The sequence below is a fragment of the Hibiscus syriacus genome, unplaced genomic scaffold, assembly GCF_006381635.1.
Source record: "Hibiscus syriacus cultivar Baekdansim isolate YM2019G1 unplaced genomic scaffold, ASM638163v2 tig00116937_pilon, whole genome shotgun sequence".
Lineage (NCBI taxonomy): Eukaryota > Viridiplantae > Streptophyta > Magnoliopsida > Malvales > Malvaceae > Hibiscus > Hibiscus syriacus.
This window is the reverse complement of record NW_024063475.1, coordinates 951200-975438: the sequence shown is the minus strand read 5'-3', so window position 1 is coordinate 975438 and position 24239 is coordinate 951200. Positions and strand designations below refer to the sequence as shown.

General features: G+C 32.3%; 2 pseudogenes; both read left to right on the top strand.

Moving 5' to 3' along the window:
- The first annotated feature begins 7267 nt into the window (after positions 1-7267).
- Positions 7268-12501, top strand: LOC120188004 (annotated as a pseudogene).
- A 3943-nt stretch (positions 12502-16444) lies between these two features.
- On the top strand, positions 16445-18131 carry LOC120188021 (annotated as a pseudogene).
- The last annotated feature ends 6108 nt before the right edge of the window (positions 18132-24239 follow it).

The following is a 24239-nucleotide window of genomic DNA, read 5'->3' as shown; positions in this document are numbered from 1 at the left end:
TCCTCGTCCTCTTTGTGAGAAAGAACCAGCTCTTCCAGATGGTGTCGGCTCACCAACAATCAAGGGACAATCCCGGACAAATGTCCGGCCTCTCCGCATCGAAAAAGTCCCAGCTGCCATACGACAATCCCATAATGGTTTTTCCCGCAGTGCTCACACTGTTTCCTTTGACCCGGAGTAGATCTCCCAGCACCAGATTCCACTGACTGCGTCTGTCTAGTTCTTGCCTGACTTGCTCCCCTAGCAGACGATGCAACTGATTCTGATCTAGTTTGTGATCGAAATCCCGAGTCTCTTCCCCTTTTTGTTGGTGCTGAGCCAGAAGAAGTAGTCATCCTCTTTGATGTCTGAACTCTTGAGTCCCCAAATCTTTCATTCTGAGCCCTTTCAAGAGCTTTTGCACGATTGATCACCTCCTGGAACGAGGACATGTTTAATACTATCAACATTTCTTTAAGTCTAGGGTGCAAGCCTCCACGAACCATTCACAAGCATCTTTCTCAGTAGGCACAAGCTCAGCTGCAAACCTGCTCGCTTATTAAATTCCATTCGTACTCATATACAGAGCGGCTCATCTGCTTCAAACTCATAAATTTCTGCATTTGGCGGATAAACTGCTCTCCAATATACTTGTTTTTAAATTCTTTTAAAAACAAAGACCAAGTCAACTGGTCGGTTGACATTCTCATGGTGACATTCGTCCACCATATCCTCGCCTGACCCTCAATAAAGATACAGCTCCATCTAATTCTCCACTTCGGAACAGTGGAGACCATCTAGCATGATTTTCAAATCATTCAACCAAAGATCCGCTGACACCGGACCTTCCTCGCTTTTCCCTTAAATTCGGGAGCTCCTAAGCTTCTCAACTCTTTTGCTACATTAATTCTTGGAGTTAGTGGAGCAGGAGGTTGAAGACGCGTCAGAATAGCGTCTAACGTTCTGAAGAACGTATCTTGATCTTGCACAGGCACTCCTTGAGATGCCTGTTCTTCACCTTGCCTGGCCAGGGCAGGTGAATACTGCTTTCAGCATGCCTATCTTCTCCCGCTTCACTTTGGGAGCTATTATGTCCGGACATCTAATAAGAATAAACACATTATCCTATTAGCAAAACAGCATACTCATACTATACCAGAAAGACTCCATAGACTCTGGTTTATGCCTAATCGGCTAAACCATGGCTCTGATACCATTAAATGTAACACCCCCAACCCATACCCGACCCGGATATGAGTCAGAGATACTACATCGACTTTAAAACATAACTCTTAATAAATAATAGTAAAATATTTGAACTTATATAATAAATACAATAATATACATACTGTAATATAAGTTTACAAAATATTCAGAGCATACAACTTAACCCTTTAATTACATGCCAACTGCCATTTACATAACAAATGACCTACTGATTAAGTTGCTTCTGATCTGATGGTTGCAGGAGTAATACTGTCAGTTGTTTCACCTGTCTCGTCTAATTCCTCGGATCATACGTGTGAAACACTCACACGCTAAGTCATCGACTTAGTGAGGCAATAATAATAAGGCAATGTAATGTAATGAAAATGTCAGGATCATATGAGATGAGATGCAAACATGTACTTAATCAATATAGTATACTTCATCAATACTTTTAAACTATATAATTATTCTACTTTAATCATCAAATGTTGAAACTTTGCAAATTAATCACTCACCCGACATGGAGGATGTTACAAGTTATATTTTAAATGTTTCGTTAGTTTGGACGTTTTGAAATGGATTTAGAATTGAATAAGTATCGGTAGAATTTTTATGAATTTTTATTATTAAGGGTTGTCTATGTTAGTAGAATACTAATCTATGCTTTGAAATTTCATATGATGGGAAAATAATGCTTGTGTAGATCGTGACAAAAAGCAAGTTCGAAGTTATTCAAAATCAAAGGAAATAGTATAAGAATAAAAGAATATGGGTAGTCAGATTTCTAGCAAGGCATTATAAGGTGAGTGCATCTTTCTTATATTATTAAAGTATGTTATGAGGAAGACTTGAGATAAGTCAATCTCGAATGATTTGGAAAGAAAGTGATTTCAGATCGCTTTATTATATTTTTTACATTATTTTGCTAAATTATATTATTAAAGTATGTTATGAGGAAGACTTGAGATAAGTCAATCTCGAATGATTTGGAAGAAAGTGATTTCAGATCGCTTTATTATATTTTTTACATTATTTTGCTAAATGATTTCGGGTATGAACTGCCCAATGTACTCTATATTGTTAAATGATACTTGATTTTTTTTTTTTGAGTAGGCTCTGAATAGTGAATGATACATGAAATGATGGAAATGCCCATTGTAAATGCATTGAGAGTCATAGGTATAATTGGCATGCCATAGTGTTGGAGCATTATAAGATACTTAGCACGAGTTTGACATCACAAATGTTATGGTGGTGCTACTATTAGCTGCATTATATGATACTTGACACAAGTTTGATGTTTATGACGGGTGGTGTCATTATATGACTCTGAGTACGAGTTTGACGTATGTGTGATGGTGGTGCTAAAATACCATAAATACATTTATGGCACGAGTTTGAAGTCTAAGTGACCAAAAATGCTTGCATGTGTGTGAAGATAGTGCGATGTATTCCTTAAAAGTGGCACATTGATATTGTGTTCTACAGTACTTGTGCATTATAAGTGTATTCTCATTTGACTCACATACCTTGCATTCTCATTGGTTTACTTTGGGCTATGAACTGAATATAGTAAAAATCTTATTTGTAGTGATATGAAAATTAAATAGTATGTCGATCTGAATGAAAGTAAAGTTTTATTAAGGACTCCGATTTGACTTAAACGTTTTGTGATGATCTTTGAATCATAGTCAACCTTTTATAAGATTTTTTATATTTTATACTTAGGTGATATTTTGCTAAATATGTTTTATTACTATTAGTTATTTTATTTTATATTATTTGAACTTAATGCCTCACTAAGTGTATACTTAGCGTGTGATGATTTTCACATGTAGGTAGAAGTAAACATACGAAGTAAGGAGCTAGGCCAAATCAACTTTTTGAAGAATCAGATCTGCTCCGTATCCAGTATGACATCTTTTGTATATTGATAACTAGATGGCATGTATATTACATGGATATGATACTTAGACTTGAAATGTTTAAATCTGGTTTATACATGGAAGAAACGCTTAATACTATTTGATTACTAGTTTAATATTTTATTATTTTAGTAATAATTTTTAATGTTATCTGATGAGAGGCGGATCTACCTTATCGATTGATTGTGGATCTAGGAAGGAAGCAAAATAACCTGCATAAGTGAATGACTCAAATAGATGGTTTAGGTGGTAAATGTAAAGGTAAACGGTAGGCTATTTATGATTTTTGAGATGGTAGTGGAAGTATGTTGTTATGGCTATGGTATGGTTGAACGATGGAATGTTGAAATGGAGAGTATCTTAGAAAAACCAAGGAAGCAAAGACCCAGCCTTACAATCAGTTCTAAGGGGTGGTAACAAGGACTTGGACCCACTATCTATATAGAGATAGGAACCACAAGTATCAAAGTGAAAGGGGTTGACGCCACAAGTAATGAATTACTTGATAATTCGATAAAAGTCACAAGGACTTAAGTAAGAGAATAATCTCAATTTTAATTCAAAAAATGCTTGTACAAATAAAGTATGAAAACCTATTTACAGAGTTTTTGAAAGGGTATGGTTCGGCAGCCCCTTGTGCCTTCCTAAAAGACATAATTTAATACATAATTAACATGAATAATTGCTGATTCAGTTGAAATGTAGGAACATGTTGAGGTGGCCGAATAGCACTTGTATCATTTCAAATTGCCAAGTGGATTCACACGCATTGAACATGGTTTGCTGATTATATGCAATATCTTGGGCGTGTAGAATCTTCCTCCAAACATGCTTAAGTGGGTATCTAGTTAAAAAACAAGAGCTGTTGTGATTAGCTGCCTGGTGCCTCCCTTAGTGTTCCACTAGCTGCCATGTTTGTGTGAGCTGTTATGTCTCCCAAATGCTCCACCAGGCTGTGTATGTCTTCCAAATGCTCCACTAAGCTGTCCCAACGTGTATCATGCTAATGTACTTGATATGTCTTCCACGTGCTTGATTGTACACGCTATAATGTATTCATGTGGAAATGCATCGGGTATGAACATGGCTCTTCATTTGGTTGTAAATCCCGTATAAATTTCAGCCTGCACTATCTTCAGTAATCTGGGCATATCTCGAGCTCCCAATATCGGATTGATACGATTCAAAGTGCGTTGGAAAGATAAGAGAGGGGATTAAATTTAAGAAGACTTAATCTCCCATATATGCTCGTAAATGTTCAATAGTGGCGATCAATATGACTGACGTGCACTGTCCATTGGATTGCTGGAATGTACCTTGCACTAAATATAAAATGTATATAAGTTACAATGCCCAAGGTAATTGAAGTAAGTAACATTCTAATGTAACAAATGATTCATGGCTAATATAATAATGCAATTGATAAGATAACATAAGAAAGGAATGTGAACACATGCATGAAACAAGCTAATTAAAGATATGACATGAATGACAAGTATGCTGACATGATATGATATGAAAACATAATAAATGATCTAAAACATATGTAAACATAAATAAAGCTAAGTAAAGATGTGGAAACGTATGTTATGCATGAAAAATCATATAATACAAGTGAATGATAACATATGATTTCAAACATAGTTTTAGATGAAAATGTATGCTCATATAATATAGTGCATAAATGAGTATAAAATAAAGGTAGAACTCCCTTAGATTGAACTTGATGGATCTTCATGATGTGAGTATGTCATGCAGAAAGTTGGTGATAAACAGGATCACATCACTATCGAAATAAAATATTTATGATTCCTTGATAATAATTGAATAATTTTAGAAAAAAAAACAAAATTTTACTGGTTTTCGGAAAAGGACTGATTTGTAAGTATAATTTGACATCCTGGACTCGTATATGGGAAACGTGTGTTACAAGGATACAGAGCCAGACTAAAAATGATCCTTAATTCCCTAAAATCTTCTAATTAAGCCATCAAATTTAAATATTTTAATCGAATCACTCCAACATTTATTGTTTTCATTTATATTTAGAATTGAAATTTTGAGATAATCTCAACATTATTTACTCTTTTGATACTTCTTGATTGGATTTTGAGGTTTAACAAGTATCAACAAGAAAAAAAAGACAACTCAAAATAAGGTTGTTGTAATAGCACCAACTGTAGAAGATAGAGAGGGCGACATAATTGCATGCGGAGGGTTTTGGTAGTAAGTATAGTGGGAGGGAGAAAGCTTAAAGGTGAAATGTCGATAATTGGGAAGAAGCTTACTGAAATCGATGAGTATTCATGAAATGATAGTTTTAGATAAGATGAATGCGAAGGGGAAGATTAATTAAACTTTTTTTTAAAAAAGTTGCATTTTATTATCCAAGAAAACAGAATCTGCTACAAGGAACAAGGGAACCCTTAACAAGGAGCTAATTCAACCCCTAAGCTATACAAAGACTCATTTACACTATCAACCCTATATGGCCCCTTATTTAACAACCATATACGAACTAAACACTATATACAAGAAAGAAGATCCTTAGCAGAGCAACTCCTGCCTCGAAAACCCCTAGAGTTCCTCTCCAACTAAATACTATACACAAACGCACTCCATGATAGTTTTAAAATAACACCAAAAGAGACTCACCCCTAAGGCAAACAGCAGCCTAGGCTAGTTCCTCAAACCATTCAAAACAAAAGACTATACCAAATGCCCTTTGCAAAAGGACAACCAAAAAGATATGCTCCCTAGACTCTAAATTAGCCTTACAAGAAGACAAATTTATCACCGCCAACCCATCCTCTGCAACCGATCGATGTAGGAAGCCTATCAAGTAAAGCTATCCACCCGATGACAGCATGCTTTAGAATGTCAAGGGAAACTATATCAACTTATGCCAAACTACATCCCAATTCTATCTAGTAGTGACAACAGTCCCATTACCAACACATAGAAGACCCTCGCAGCTTCGGTTCCTCAATCATGAACTTCTTAATAATCCAGTTAAAATCAGACTTACAATCAAGAAGCCAAAATCAGTCCCTCTCAAAACATATGCATGCACCCAAGCAACCTACAAAGAACCATGGTTGGCTAAGCTATTCCTAATAAGCATAACAAGGCAAGCTTTAGACCAACAATCAAGACTCTTCAAACCCACCCCCAAGAGTTAATGGAGCAAATGAAATTATAGCCCACCGTTGCACTGCGTCGAGCTATCACAACCTCGCCAGAAGAACCGGGAGTAAAGCTGCTCAATCTTTTTAATCATAGCTTTAGGGGGAGGAACCTATCTGCACCATAAATTAGAGATACTGCAAAGCACAAACTGAATCAACTGAAGCCTGCCACCATAACTAAGAAGCTTCCCAAACCACCCTTTCAACCTCTCAGCAATCTTCACAAGCAAAGGAGCATTGTCTTTGACAGTAAGCTTCCTTGCCACCAAGGGAATCCCTAAATAGCAAACAGGGAACATCTCCATCTAGAACCCCATGGCACGAACAACCTTGACAATACAATCACTACTCATCCCCGAGACAAAGAGCTCATATTGGAAGCAATCGACTTCAACCCAGAAATGCCATAGAACACATCAAGCACGCTCATCACCCAAGATATAATCAATCCCTTATAAAAGATCAGGAGGTCATCAACAAAACATAGATGAGTGAAACCCACTCTCTTACAGTTAGGGTGAAATATCCCCTGAGCAACAGCAGAATTAAAAGAGCAGACAATACATTCATCACAAGAACAAATAGATAATAGGAAAGGGGGTCCCCCTCTTACCCTGACTAAATTTAAACTTTGCTAAAAGTTGAGGTTTAAATTAATATTTATTTAAAAAATAGAGGTAAAATTAGAAAAATTACTTTTTAACGTGCTACTTCAACTGGGATAACAATAATTACTAAATGATCAAATTATAACAAATTGATAATATAAGTGATAGAATATATCTGTTCAATTTTAGTGACCAAAATTGAACGTAATTGAAATAGAAATGATTAAATTTGTAGTTACCCTCAACAATAAAGATTTTAACCTAACAATCTTTTGCTGTTTCAATTTTTTTGGCAAAAAGAGAATTTAAGAGAAACAAAAAAGAAAAAGAAAAAAGGAAAACTATTAGCTGTTCAGATATGGGGACGCGTTTTGCTCGGACTGCAAAAAGAATACGGAGGTGGTTTTTTGATCACTCGGCCGGCGACACGGTGTGTTCGGAGTGCGGGTTAGTGCTAGAGTCACACTCAATCGATGAGACATCGGAATGGAGAACATTCGCCAATGAGTCGGGCGATAACGATCCCTCCGTGTCGGTGGTCCAACCAACCCGCTTTTGGCCGATGGCGGTTTATCCACCGTTATCGCTAAGCCTAATGGTACTTCTGGAGAGTTCCTGTCTTCTTCATTGGGTCGGTGCAGAATCGTGGTTCGAATTCGGATCGCGGATTGATTATCGCTTTTAAGACTATTGCTACCATGTCTGATAGTATTTTATTTTATTTGCTGGTTTTGGATTGATTTCTTGGAATCCAGTTTGATTGGATTGTGGAGTATATTGGATAGACAGAAACTGTGGGAAACTAATGGGGAAAATGGATGTTGGGGTTATGGATCTTATTGATAGTGGGGGGATTATCACAGTTTTGTTTGATTGAGTTGAATGAATTGGATGACTTTAAGATGTCCATTATTTCTGAGGATTGTTTGAGGGATTTTAATTTGTTTCATGATGTCGTTTGGCAGTCTGGAAAAATATGTTTCTCAGTTGGTGAAAACATCGCAATTATTGTTAGTATGCCTATTTCTTTGTACCGGAGAAAATTGTTGAAAAAATTTTGAGGGCCGATGCTAGGAAATTAGAATTGATTGGAAAGTGTTACTTTAGTAATTTTATTTTTCTTAAGCTGAAGAATTGGAATCATATCAATCAGATGAATATGTTCTGAACTCTGTTGAATCCAGCTCAATTTAATCAAACTGAATATTAAGACTGCGTTTCTTAGAACATGTGTTCTAATCTATCTGATTACTTTATGATTCATCAACTGTTTTAATACCGATTTTCAGGCACTTCTATTCCCTTTAGGTGTAAGCATTTTTGTTGGCTCGCTTCCTTTTCTCTATGAAGTAAAATTCTATGCTTGTAAGATAATTTACTTTGTAATGTCACTTATTTGGATAATTTTTTTCAGGTTGGGTCTTGTTGCAACAATCAAGGTATGTAACCTATTTTTTTGTAAATATTATTTATATATGTCGTTTCAATCTATTTGTCTGGACTAGTGACATGCACATATGCACATAGACTTGTCTACTCCCTTATTTTAGTATTCCAAGTGTATGTATTATTGGTACTAGAAGCTCCCTAGGGGAGCCACTGCACACCCATTATTTTGATAAAAGTGTTAAATTTAGTTTAATTTGTTAATGAAAATAGGAAAAAATAAAAAAATTGCATACCCAAATTTTTTAGAATATGAGCATTAAAATTTGGCCATTTTTTAATTTCTAGATCCACCACTAGTACTAGTTGGTGTTGACGCCATTGACTTAATAAAGTTTTACTAGACTATGCCATGTCCGCTTCAATGCAAAACTAAAGGATAATGTAAACTTTGTTACAATGAGCCAACTGAAAGAAGATATGAAATTCTAATCTTGTGAATGAGTTGAAAAACCTCAAATGCATACAAGAAATACCTTAATGCCGCTGTTCCCTTTCCCCGGTCTGTACATGGGCAGAAACAAACTATAAATTTAAAACTTGAGCTTGCATTTGTGCTGAAAACCAAAATCATATAAGTGGTACCATAATAGCTGTTGCAGCTCCATCTCAGAGTCCCACTGTGCATGAACAAAAAAAGTTTTGAAAATATTCAATCCTCTGCATGAGTGGCAAGAAGTTCCCTTGCTCTTAGTCACCTTCCGATGAGGAAAAAGAATAAGGTTTGGGTTGTTGATTGGGCAAGAAAGCATTTTGTGTTTACCAAACAAATTGTTGCCAAGTGTGTTGAAGACTTCTACTCTGTAGGAGATCTGTATTATTTCTAATCAAGTAAAAGATTCTAGAAATTAAATATTGTATGATTTTTTATTATTTTACATTTGTTTAACGATCTTTATAATGGATAAATATGTACCATTCATTTTTATAAGAACCAGAAGTTATCCCTAAAATGTACCAGATATCATTTAAGCTTGAAGAATTAAGTAACCAATGTAAGTATCTAGTGATTGCAGCGAGGATACAATTCTCTTTACAAACTTAAGATGTTTTGAGTAACAAGGAGAGAATCATCCTGCTTATAGTTCTTGCTATACCTTTTTATAAGTAATGGGTGATTAGCATTTAATCCTTAAAAATAGATTAACATCCCATTCTCGTTGTTTAACTTTTGGATTTTTTATAGTTTGTATGTGAAGGTTTTAATAGAAGGAAAATAATCTGCTAAAACTTTCTGTACCAAAATGATTCTTATTAGAGGTTTTGAATTGGAAAATTTACTTTCTCCCCCCTCTTAAAAGCTTTTCTTCTTTAATTTTTTATGGTCCCTTATTTTTTTAAAAAATTTGCTGCATCTTCAGTTCTATTTTTTTCTTCATTTGACAACCGAAGCCCTTGTAATCTACATCTCAATAATTATCTTAATAATCACCATATAATTTTGTGCATGTTTATGCTTCTAAAAGAAAATAATTTGTAGTATCTGTTTGAATTAATTTGATACTTTCTGATCCATAGGAGCATCTTCTGTTGTGCTTTAAACTTATAATGCTAGCTTGATGACCTTTCCATCTTTATTATGCTTTCTTTATCAGTTTTCATATGCATCTGATTTATGGTGCTTTTGGCATTGACTGAAGGATCGAGCCAATGGATATTTAAGAAGGTGGAAGATCAGAGTCTAGTAGAGGAAGAAATCAGGATGCATTGTTGGCTGCTTGCCTATACATTGCTTGTCGACAAGAGGACAAGCCACGCACTGTCAAGGGTACAGCCTAAGATTCTTTTAACATATAGATGCTTCGTGATTATCTTTCCTAATGTGTATGACTTTCCTGAACCTGTGGATTTCAAATAGAATTTGCTCTGTTGCCAATGGGCTACAAAGAAAGAAATTGGCCGAGCAAAAGAATACATTGTGAAAACATTGGGATTGGAGACTGGTCAGTCTGTGGAGATGGGAACCATTCATGCTGGTGACTTCATGGTGAGTTCCCTATTTTTATCAAAGAGAAAAAGATAAGGTGCTCTCAGTTAACAACTTTGTTGCTGCAAGTTCCATTTGAATCTTGTATTGTTCATTCATTATGGTTGTCACTAACATTATTTCTTTAACTATCAGAGGCGTTTTTGTTCCAATCTTGGTATGAATAATCAAGCTGTTAAAGCTGCTCAAGAAGCAGTTCAGAGTCGGAGGAGTTTGATATAAGGTAGTTATTATTCTAGTTTCATCAAAAGCTCTGAAACTAAATTGAAATATCTTTCTATGTTTTTACCTTTCAAATAAATTTTAGTTCAAAGTCCTATTTGCCTAGGATATCATCCATGGACCTCTCCAGTTCACAGAATTTGTAATTAGGAAGTGGTGTTTTAAGTTGATCAACTAACATGATTAAGAAAGAATTAGAATGTTTGAATAAAATATTGACACAGAGAGAAAGAAGCTGATCACGACCTAAGTGAAATTATGGTTGACATCTTGCAATAATTGCTATTAGTTTCTAAAGACAATTATATTTAGGTGGATTATGAGGTATTGGTGAATGAGAAGCTAAACTTGTAGAGACCTAGCCACTTTGGATATAATATATTAACACTACAAGAACATGACATGAGAGAATAGCTAAAACACGACAAAAAAGGAATAGCATGAATGTGTCCAGATTTATATAACATGTATTATTTATTTGATATATAACATGTATTATTTATTTGATATATATACATGCATTATAGCATATAGAAAGTTAGATATATGTAATACCTTAAACAAGATTATTACAAGTGAATTATCCAAACTTGATACAATATGGATTTTGAAGTCTTCCTTTGGGGATAGGGATGTTACTAAGGATATCGGTGGTAGTAATTTTTTAAAAGTCATGCTCCAAGTTCATTATAGTTCTGTATTCGATTTCCATGTTCATGCTGGTGGTTAGCTCCCCAATCAAATTGTTAGTTTAAGTTGGTCATTTAGCTTTTGCATGTGTTATGCAGTTTGATGATTTGAAAGAAAAATAATTTGATTAGCCTTCCTGATATTATTTCATTGACTTATCACATCAATCATGTTGCTTTGCTGCTGTTTGTCTCTTGCAAAGTGTATTTCAGCTTAATAACATCTTGCTTGTTTACTGTAAAAATAACTTTCTTTATCTCGTCATAAAGCGCATTCCTGGAATGATTGAATGCTAAGTTTTCTTTTTTTCTTGTAAGCTATGAAGCTAAAAATAATTAAAAAGAAAGTAGTGACCAATCTTTCCAAACACCTGCAAACATGATATAAGTGGTTTCTTTTGAGATCTTTTGCAAAGACATGGTTCAATACAATAGTTTGCTCTTGGTCTTCAAGCTTCTGCACCCTCTCTATATTTCTTGAATACACCCATCCCACCCTACCCTGCCTTCCCACCATCTTTGGCTTTTGGACTTGGTTTCAGATGGAAGGAAGATGAAGTACTTTGACTTAGGGATTTCTGCCTTTTAGCTTTGCAGATTTTCTTATAAAATCTGTTACTCGAGAATCGAGATTGTTGTACTGAGACTAATATTATATTTTACGTATCTATGTATATATCTTCTTTAATGGTTTTGTTCACTTCTGGTTTGTAACTTTGTGTAGGTAAATGCTAACAATTTATGGGAATTTTGCAGGCGAAGCCCTATATCAATTGCAGCAGCTGTCATTTATATTATAACACAGCTTTCAGATGATAAGAAGCCTCTCAGAGGTTTGCTATTTACCATCTTTCTTTTGAAGTAAAATAAAGATGTTTTGGAACTACTTTTGTGTGCCTACATTTCTTCTTGATACAGTGCCTGATAAATTCGATTTAGGTTCTAATATTGAATTATGCGACATGGGTGCATATTTCTCCATTAAATACAATAAAAGTGTTCAAATTCTTTTAGTTGCTACCTTCATTGTATGGAAAATGCAAGCTTTTGATAGAAAACAATGTGTGGGGTGCAGATATTTCACTTGCCACTGGAGTTGCAGAAGGGACTATACGAAATTCGTACAAGGATCTTTATCCCCATTTGACAAAGATAATACCAAACTGGTATGCCAAGGAAGAAGATCTAAAGAACCTATGCAGTCCTTGAATTTGCAAAATGGACAGCCACAGAAACACCGAAAACTTACAGAGAAAAGAAAATCCTCAAATTGGCTCGAGTTCTCGTTCGAACGTTGTGAAAATGGCATCTTTTTCTTCCTTTTGTCTTACAAGCAGAGACAGAAGAGGAAGAGTTGAAATATGGAAAAGAAGGTTTTCTGTATGAAGTGATAAAATTTATTTGATGTTTGGAATGTTTTTTGAGGGGTTATTGATAAAAAAGTATGGATATGCAAGTGTATGTTATTTGACTGGAATGTCCCCATATATCTAGTTCGGATATTTCATGTTCCAGTGGTAATTTTGAGTTTTGATTTTTGGGTTTATAAAAAATTTAAACATTTTTCTTTTATGATTTTTTTTTAAATATATATAATTTGATATGTTTTGGGCAGAGATGCACATAAGCCGGATTTCAATCCGATCCGGATCGGATAAAAACCGATCCGGTTTTTTCTCCCAACCCAAAAACCGGATTTTAAAAAAATCGGTTCGGATTTTAATCGGTTTAGAGGGTCGGATGGTGTAACCGGTGTAACCGGTTTCGGTTTGCAAAAAACCGATTTTTTTTTAAAAAAACCGGTTTTTTTTTCGGATAAAAAATCGGTTTTTATCCGGATAAAAAACCGGTTTTTTATCTGGTTTGAAAAAAACCGGTTTTTAATCCGGTAAAAAAACCGGTCGTTCAATTTTTTCTCAAACCGGTTATACTATCCGGTTTTTAAATATCCGATCCGGTTAAAAAAAAACCGATTTTTTCAAAATCCGGTTTCGGATATTTTTTACCCAAAATCGGATATTCGGATTTTTTGTACACCTCTAGTTTTGGGTTCAAAACTGTTTCATGTGAAGTTTTATGAAGAGGAATGATCTTTTTCAGAATTATATTCTGACGTTAGAATCATGGAAGAGACTATTATTACCTAATAATTTATACCAATAGTAACATTTTTTTCTAAAATATTGGGAATGTCATTACCTCTAAATATTTAGATATTATACAATTCTTATCACTCTAAACAAAAATACATTTGAGATATTATACAATTCTTACCACTCTAAACAAAAATACATTTGAAATAATAAATACTTTTCATATAGATTCAGTCTCAATTTATATTCTCTGTGCTTTACTTCAAATTATAAACATAATAATATTATACAAAGAGTTTGACTTAGTAATATATTAATAAATTTGAGCAATTAAAATTATTTTATATTTTTAATAATTAATATATTAATTATTTATAATTGTATGAGGTGAAAAAATGATATTATTGTAAAGTATAATTATTTAAAACAATATCTAACTTTTAGTTATTAAAAAAAGTTGATATTATACATTGAAAATTAATCTTTGTCAACCCGAAACCACAGTATTAGTTTTTCATATTATATTATATTTTATATAAATAAATATGATATTTATGAAAATTATTTAAAAATATAAATCCGGTATACTAATTATATGTTAAATGTATTTTTTTCTCAAAAGTTAGATAGTGCAACAATTAAAATATATCTATAGATTTTAATTCAAAATATTTATAATTTAATATTAAAGTTTAACTTGTTAAAAAGAACATATATCATAGGGATAATTTTGATAAAATATGCATTCAAGTAATCTTATATTCCTCCAACAAAACATTATAATTTTGCATTCCCGCTAAACAAATCAAAGTAATAAAACATTTTCAGAATAACGTTAATGTCAATAATCTTATTCTCAAAAATAATCTTACACTCCGTGAATTAAACGGCCTTTAGAAAATACCTTGTCACAAAAGGGATTGGAGAAGACCTGACCAACTTCCTCATCCTCACACTACATAAGAAGAACAATGTCAATGTCTAGATTGGTTGCGAAACTCGAATTTTTATTTCAATACGTTTTAACAGTTATACACCATTTGAACTTCCTCATCCTCACACTACATAAGAAGAACAATGTCAATGTCTAGATTGGTTGCGAAAACTCGATTTTTTATTCAATACGTTTTAACAGGTTATACACCATTTGCTTCCTTAAAAGTTTTGTTTTTGAATAAATTATGATTCAATACCATCAAGGATTCCCTCATCGGATGTGTAGGAAATCAACCAACCATGGCTGTTGGCGTAATAGTTGTATCTCCATCGACGGTGGTGAGCAGTGTTGATCCCCATGCATGCACCGGCTGAAGGCAAATCACTTTTGACTAGTATTTCCTGTAGCACACCAAGCTTCCTTGAATCCGAAAACTTCCAAGAATCACGACTAGCATTGTGGATATGTAGGTTTTATCCGGCCACCATGCACCCAGTGACGGATCTACTCTTTATTCAGAATGAGTATATTTGAATTTTTTTTGATTAGTTATTTATTTTATTGATTGTATCAATTTGATTTTTTACTTACCCCATAAGATTTTTTTAATATTTAAGTATTTGAGTTCATTTATGATATTGATTTTTTCTTTTAATTTATAATTTTATTTTGAATATTTGAGTTCATTATATTATTTTTATATGTTATTAAAAGATCACAAAATATAAAAATATAATAAAAATAAAAATAAGAGATTAAAAATAAAAAAATTATATCAATGGGTTGGTTTATGTAGTAGCAGTTTGGTATCGTTTAAACATGTTACGAGTTCAGACCTTGTATGCAGCAAATCCCTGTTGGGAGACTCACCCATCAAAACTAGTGTGCGACACGAAGTCAATCCGGATTTGTCAAAAAATATTATAATTATATAGTAACATTTCTTTAATTTTATTTATCTTGATAATAAATATTCTCTTTAAATATCTTACATCATTAAACTTATAATTTATTAGTATGTAACATGCTATCACAAATTCAAACTAATACTATAGATTTATAGTAGTGACAACGTTGATGAATAAAATAATTAATCTATTTATTATAAAAAGAAATTATTCAAGGAATGATCACATATGATAAAAGATTTTTATATAATTGTTATAGTATCATGTTTGATTGTTAAAGATTAAATTTTAATTGTTCTATTTAAAAACGAGATAAACTATAAATCAAGAATATACAATAATATAATAACAAAAAACTCAATTTTTACTTAATTTTCAATTATATCTTAACATTATTTCGTCACTTAAATAAAATATGACTATTGGTTAACCATTTAAAAAATTATTTAGAAAAAAGCAATATTTTAGAATTTAATTGGTAAGAAAAAATGTAAGCACACAATTGATAAAAGGGTATACTACAACATATTAAACTTTAGGCGTTGTATCGTTTATACCGTTGAACTTTCAATTTTACCAATTATAGCACTGAACTTTGATTTTCGTCTCAGTTATATCATTGATCCTTTAAATCGTTAACATTTGGATCAAAATGACATCGTTTTGGTGAGATGTTGATGTCAAAAGTCGTTTTATCCACGTCGTCGTGTCGTTAACGATTTAACGGTTCAGTGGTATAATTGAAACAATAATCAAAGTTCAACGTTACATTGACAAAATTAAAAGCTCAATGGTATAAACGATATAAAGGCTAAAGTTCGGTGGTATCCGATGTAGTTTACCCTTGAAAAAAATAGTAAACATTGAGGATCTTTCCAATATTATACCGGAAAAAAGCCCAAATAAAAATATTTACTTATTTTTCAATTATATTCTTAACATTAATAAAAATAGTAAACAATAATATAATAACAAAAATATCAAATATTTACTTATTTTTCAATTATATTCTTAACATTATTTTGTCACTTAAATAAAAATATTCACTATATAACCATTTTGAAAAAAAAAATTAGAAAAAGTAAAATTTTAGAATTTAAATTGCTAAAGAAAAATATTTAAGCACACAATAGTAAACAATAGTAAACATTAAGGGGTCTTTCATATTATACCAGGAAAAAGGCCAAATGTGTTATTAAGGAGCAAAAATGTTCATGAACAAAACAATGGAGGTATAACCATAGGTTTCAAAATTTGATGACCTTTCCCTTTAGCATCGTAGCATACAGCCATATCAGGAACAATACGGCGGCGTTCTGCTCGTGCTGTCTTCGTTTGCCCCTCCTGTTTTTGAGGTAAGAATCAAACCTTTGGGAATGAACTCATCGGCCCTTCTCAGATGGCAAAAGCTCTTAAAAATCATCAAAAACTCATATTTTCTTCATCAATGTTGCCCAAAACACAAAACCCTCCAAAACCCATATACTCAAACACAAAACCCTTTTGGGTTTTTAGTTGCTTCCGAATATTCAACTCAACCCACAAAGTTTCCCGAGTACCAGATGCCCTCGGTCACCTGGGGTGTTGTTCAAGGCAGAAAAGAAAAGCTAGTTAACCGTGTCAAAATATGTGATTATCTCAAGACTTTAGGAATAATCCCTGATGAATTAGAGAATCTAGAATTACCGTCTACTGTTGAAGTTATGTGTGAGCGTGTCCAGTTTCTACAGAAACTTGGATTAACTATCGATGATATCAACGAATACCCTTTAATGCTTGGTTGTAGCGTGCGTAAAAATATGGTACCTGTGTTAGGTTACTTGGAAAAAATCGGTATCCCCAAGTCAAACTAGGGTTTGTTAAGAACTATCCGCGCCCCTGTCATTAAGTTTCTTAGGGGGCTTGATGTTGAAGCAGGATATCGGATACGTTCTGCAGAGTACCGGAATTGTTGGTTTTCAAGCTTGAAGGGACTATGAGTACTTCGGTTGCTTACTTAGTGAGCATCGGGGTCAGTCCCCGAGATATTGGTCCTATGGTGACACAATATCCATATTTGATAGGGATGAGAGTTGGGACTGTGATTAAGCCACTTGTGGATTACTTGGTTTCATTGGGATTGCCGAAGAAGATTTTGGCTAGAATGTTAGAGAAACGGGCATACATACTTGGTTATGATCTTGAAGAAACTGTTAAGCCGAATGTTGCTTGTTTGATTAGTTTTGGGATTAAGAGGGAAGCAATTGCATCAGCTATTGCGCAGTATCCACAAATTCTTGGGTTACCTCTAAAAGCTAAGTTGTCTTCACAGCAGTATTTCTTCAATCTGAAGCTTAAGATTGACCCAGACGGGTTTGCTCGTATTGTCGAGAAGATGCCACAGATTGCAAGCCTAAGTCAGCATGTTCTTATGAAGCCTATAGAGTTTCTTTTGGGGCGGGGACTTCCATTAGAGGATGTGACAATGATGGTTGTGAAATGTCCCCAGTTGGTTGCGCTACGAATTGAACTTATGAAGAAAAGCTATTACTACTTCAAAACTGAGATGGGGAGGCCGGTCAAAGAGCTTGTGGCGTTTCCAGAGTACTTCACATACAGCTTGGAATCCAGGATCAAACCTAGGTGCACCAAGTTACAAAGCAAGGGAATCAGGTCCTCATTGAACTGGTTTCTGAATTGTAGTGACCAGAGATTTGAAGAGAGATTGCAGGGTGATTATATTGAATCAGAAAGTTTAGGACCATCGTTCTGTATGGGTGGGAAATTGGAGCTACCAGGAAACGACGTTATGTCTGATGAGGAAGATGAGAGTGATGATGAAGTACTTTATAGACACACGGTTTCTCTGTAGTAAAATTTGTTCCAATTACGTTAATGAATCAACAGCTGCTATATCTCTAGTCCATCTTTCTCTTTATGCCCCTACCTCTGTTCTTAGTATTTGGATATTCATTGTTACAACTATAGTGTTTGTAATGCTAGCCCACAGTTGCATTGATGAGTTGTATAGTGTATATGCAAAAGTGCATCATCACATGCATGTACTTGCGATAGACTGATACATTCATGTAGACTTATCTCGATGAAATTGGTTACTATGGACTTTTTTTTTCTTTCTATTTGTACTGTTTAGTTGCCTTGAATGCTTGAGACCTTGAATGCTTGAGAACTTTTCTATAGCAAAACTTGTAAAGCATATGAACATTCTAGTGAAATATTTTTATGCTTCTTTCATTTTATCACATGTTCCGACTTAAGTTGTAGAAACTGGTTTTAAGCCTTCTAGTCTGTCAGTGTGAGGAAGGTTTATTGTAATATGATTGCAGTATCAAATTTCGATATTTTGAGTTAAATTTTGATGCATAAAGCTGCTTGTGAGTGTACAATGCTTGAAATTTGAAGTTACTTATTAAAATTGTCTGTCAACTTGGCTACTAAAAAGGATTCCAGTTGAGAAGGATCTTGCCTGAAACTGAAGCAAGAAAGTACATGAAAGCAATGAAGAGCAATTTGGGTGATTTTGTCGATCGAGTCTTAGTTTGGTTGACGTTGAGACTGTGGTTCAAGTATGCTTTAAGGTGGATCTGAATGGCGTCAAGTGGATTTTTTTGCATGCAATAATACAATATAAATGAATTTAAAATTTTCATGGAATTATAAATATGATTAACATTGTATGTCTTGTATATAATGTGGGGAATCCAAATTTGAAAAGTGAGGTTGAGAAATCCCTCGTTGAGATACAATAGTCGCTTTAATTTTCATTTCAAAGCCTGTAAATATGGTTGTAATTATTTGTCTCGTATATATGGACATTGAGGTGGCGTTTGGTTCGCTGGAATGTTTATGAGGGAATTGGAATCTGTGAAGGAATTGAAATCTGTAGGAATTGAAATCCAATTCTATATTATGTTTGATTCGCAGACATGTCAGATGAATTTGATTTCAGTAATATAAAATGACAGAATTGCCCTTCTTGTTTTTTTTGCTTTATTTTAATTTATTTTACAACTTACATGTAGTAATATATTAAAAATTAAAAATATTAAAATTTTATTTTATTGATTGATTATTCATTTCAATAAATTATAAAAATCATGCTAATAAACATTATAAGTTAAAATCATCGCAATCAAAATACGTTAATAAGTTACCAAAAGATAGAGTAATATTTAGATACATTCCAATCGGAGTATGTTAATTAGTTACCAAAAAATATACCAAAAACTATTTTTATTCAATATATGAATTACAAACTCGACCCGACATGACTCAAAATAATAAAAAAATTATTTTTATTCAATAAAAACACGACTTAATTGAAAAAATTATATATAGAGGGGTATTATTATAATTATTCCTAAATATATAAGGTAAATTATATATTTTTTTCGGGTCGGTCCGGTTTTTTTCACCCTAAACCCGAACCCGACCCGAATATCACACTTAAAAAACCCCGACCCGACTCGACCCGAATATCAAACTTAAAAAACCCGACCCGAACAAAATAAAGTTTCATCCGACCCGACCCGAATATATGAATTAGAAATCCGACCCGACCCAAAAACCCGAATTATATATATTTTCGGGTCGGTCCGGTTTTTTTCACCCTAAACCTGAACCCGACCCGACCCGAATATCACACTTAAAAAAACCCGACCCGACTCGACCCGAATATCACACTTTAAAAACCCGACCCGAAATAATAAAAAAGTATTTTTATTTAATAAAAACAGTGACTTAATCCGACCCGACCCGAATTATATATATTTTCGGGTCGGTCCGGTTTTTTTCACCCTAAACCCGACCCGACTCGACCCGAATATCACACTTAAAAAACCTGACCCGACCCAAACAAAATAAAGTTTCATCCGACCCGACCCGAATATATGAATTAGAAATCTGACCCGACCCAACCCAAAATAATAAAAAATTATTTTTATTTAATAAAAACAGTGACTTAATCCGACCTGACCTGAATTATATATATTTTCGGGTCGGTCCGGTTTTTTTCACCCTAAACCCAAACCCGAACCCGACCCGACCTGAATATCACACTTAAAAAAACCCGATCCGACCCGACCAAAATAAAGTTTCACCCGACCCGACCCGACCCGAATATATGAATTAGAAACCCGACCCGACCCGAAATAATAAAAAAATATTTTTATTCAATATATGAATAAGTTACCAAAGGATTGATGAGGGTAGTATAGTCAAATTTCAATTCCCTTCGACAAGGGAAATAATAAAGTTTCACTTTCCCTCATTTGATGGAATTGAATTCCATCAGGGATTCCAATTCCCTTGAAAAACTTGAACTAAACATGGGAAAGTGGTGGAATTGGATTCCAACTCCCACCAATTCCAAGGATTCCATCCAACCAAACGCCACCTGAGTGCTTCAATTTCTCTTTTCAAAGCCTTTACTTGCATTCTAAAGCTCATTATTTTCCAATTTAGCACACTTTTATGTCATGCAAGTAGAAGGCATTTTTAGCAGGAAGTGTTTTCCAGACAACTCTTTCTACATGTGGAAAAAATGGGTTGAAATAAAAGAAAAAAATAAGGGCAAAATTATGAAAGAAAATTGGGTTAACTACACGATTAATCATTTATGTTTGTGTTTTCAAATAACATAAGATATTATCACTTTCGTTTTTATTTAATTAAGACATAGTAATCATGAGTTAATTGTCGCTAACAATTAATAGATTAGTGACGTGGTATTTTGGTATAATCACACATTTGGTCTCTGTCATTTATATATTCTCTCAATTTAATCATACTTTTAATAAATTAAAATAAATTTAACCCTCCAATCAAATGGTGCCACGTGGCATAATTTATTTATATTAACTTTAATTTTTTTTATATAAATACTTAACTTAAAGTTATAATATTTTATATATATTAACTTAAAAAATATTTTTATATTAACTTATTAAATAAAATTTATTATTAACTTAATTTAAAAATATTTTATTTTAAATTAAATTTAAAATATATATTTTATTTTTATCTAAACTTTTAAATTTATATTTTATTATTACGACACATGGCATAATTCGATTGGAGGATTAAATTTAATTTAAATTATTAAAAGTATGACTAAATTGAGAGAATATGTAAATAACAGGGACTAAATGTGTGATTATATCAAAATATTTAACTACAATGTCTCCTAATATGTTAACTATTAACGATAGTTAGCTCATGGTGATCACATCTTAATTAAATAAAAATGAAAATGACCATATATCGTTTTTTTAAATCAGTGAGAAAAGTGAACAAAACACAAACATAAGTGATCACCTGTGCAGTTAACCCAAGAAAATTATATGAATTATATATATATATATAACAAATGTGCATGGTGTGTATCGAAGACATGTATTAATCAATAAATATAGTGTGTGTATTAGTTTTATGTCAGTTCCTCAATAAATGTATGCTTAAAGTACCACATTTAAACAGTTGAAAATACACATTTAAACAATATGAGATTTGAAAACTCTCTTGAACTCCTCAAATTCCTCATTGTTTAGATATGTGGATCTTCAAGTGTTTAAATATAGCTTTTTGGACATACTTTTATTGATTGTTTGAACATAAGGTTAATAAACGTAGGTCATCTCCTAATTAAAAGAGTACATATTTGTATATATCATCTAAAGTAAAGATTTAAATGTAATTATTCGATATTGTTGTTATCAAACTGATGTTTGCAGTGAAAAAAAATAGAAATATTAATTTGAAACATTGTTAATAAAAAATCAACATTAATAATAATTATATATTTTGAGGTTAAATTTTGTGAGAGTTTGATATGATAATGATTTGATCATAGGATTATAATAGAAAAATAATAGTGAAAAATTTTCACCTCATTGCTATGTTCCTCCTCGATACTTCATTGTATGCAAACAAAGATTTAAGAAGATTAATATTTTTATATTATACGAAAGGGATGAAGAGAAGAAAGTTAATGAGAATTTTGTAACAAGTTAAAATAAAAAGAGAGACTTTACCTGCACCATTGTTGTTCATCCGAAAAAGTGAGAGATCTACAAACAAGAAATATAAATCATGTAAGGAAAACGTGCCTCTAATTTATAAGTATGAATTTTAACTCATAAATCTTCTACTTATTCCTCGGTGGTAGCCTTGGAAGTATCGGACGTTGAGATATTTTGGAGAGAGTTAAAGGGTTGGCGGCGGCCTCGTCGTTCACTTTTTCTTTTCCTTTCGTCATCTTTGCTTTACCAAGAGACTATATGTAAACACACTTACTTATAACATATATATATATATATATTGGAAACTTAGGTGGGGATAGTTTGCATACATAATGGATGGTATCAGAAAAAATTGATTATAGGTTAAAATTTAAAAATGATTATAAGATACATCGAATAAATTTTAATAATAAATGTGTACTTAAATTTGATGAATGATTTTAATGATAAAAAGAAGTATTGTTATTTCTAGAGATTCTGAGTTTGAGAAGCTGCATACAAAGAGGTTAATTTGTTTTAACATATACTACATTGTAATCTCATCAACTATTTAAAAAAATAAATTTGTAGTTGAGACACAAATATAAAATGATATTTTAATGTGCTTGAAATAAATGACACGAACCAAACGACCTTAATAATTAAAGTATTTGTTGTCCTTGAGGTCATGTGAACTATGTGTGCTTTAGGATGGATCTGGACGGGTGTCAAGTGGATTTTTGTGCATGCAATAATATAGTATAAATGAATTTGAAATTTTCTTGGAATCATAAATATGATTGACATTGTCTGTCTTGTATATAATGGGGGGGGGGGGAATCCAAATTTGAGAAGTGACATCGGGAAATCCCTAATTCCCTCATTAAGTACGAGACTCGCTTTAAATATGGTTGTAATTATCTGTCTTGTATATATGACCACTGCGCTTCAATTTCTCATTTCAAAGCCTTTACTTACATCCTAAAATTCATTCAAGATTATTTTCCAATTTAGCACACTTTTATGTCATGTAAGTGGAAGGAGATTTTAGGGTACACTTTTATGTCATGTAAGTGGAAGGAGTTTTTAGAGTATGTTTGTTTCATTGAAAATGTTTTTCGAAAAATACTTTCCGTAAAATAAATTATATTTTCTGAAAAATATTCTGGAAAAAAATTTACGATGTTTGAAAGATATTGTTTAAACAATTTTTATACTAGTTGATGAACTTTTTAAAAATTATTTATTATATGTTAAATACAATAAATAATATTATTTATCATAAAACTTAATATTTTTTTAAATATTAAAATAATTTATTTATTATTAAAATATTATTTTTATAATTTTAATAATTAAAATATTAATATTGGTATATTTTATTGAAATAAAAATATTATAAATTATATTAATTATTTATTAAAGTAACATTGTTATATTATATTTTAAAAGTATTAATTTGTATATTTTAAATATCTTTATTAAAATATTATTAGATTATTATATTAATATTAAATATATAAATAATATTATTCATTCTTAATAATTTAATAATATTATTTCTATGAAATTAATAAATATATAAATTTTATTAATAATTTATTATATATTATTAAATAAAATATAATATCTTATATATATTATAATATAATTGATTATTTTATAATATTAAAAATATAATATTATATTATTAGAAATATTAATAAATATATTTTAAATAATTTAATAATTAATATTTTAAAATGATATTAAAATATTTTATTAATATTAAATTTATAAAATAAAATTATTTTGAGTATTTATTCTTTGAAGTGAAAAGTTCAGAAAATAATTTACGGAAAATTAGACCGTAAGTCATTTTTCAGAAAACACAGAAAATTCTGTTGACCATGAAAATGTTTTACGTTGACCAATCAGTTTTCCTCCAACCAAACACTGAAAAATATATTTCGAAAAACATTTTACGTGAAACAAACAGACCCTTAGTAGGAAGTGCTTTTCAGAAAGAACTTTCTACTTAAAGCACTTTCTACTTATGTGGCAAAAATGG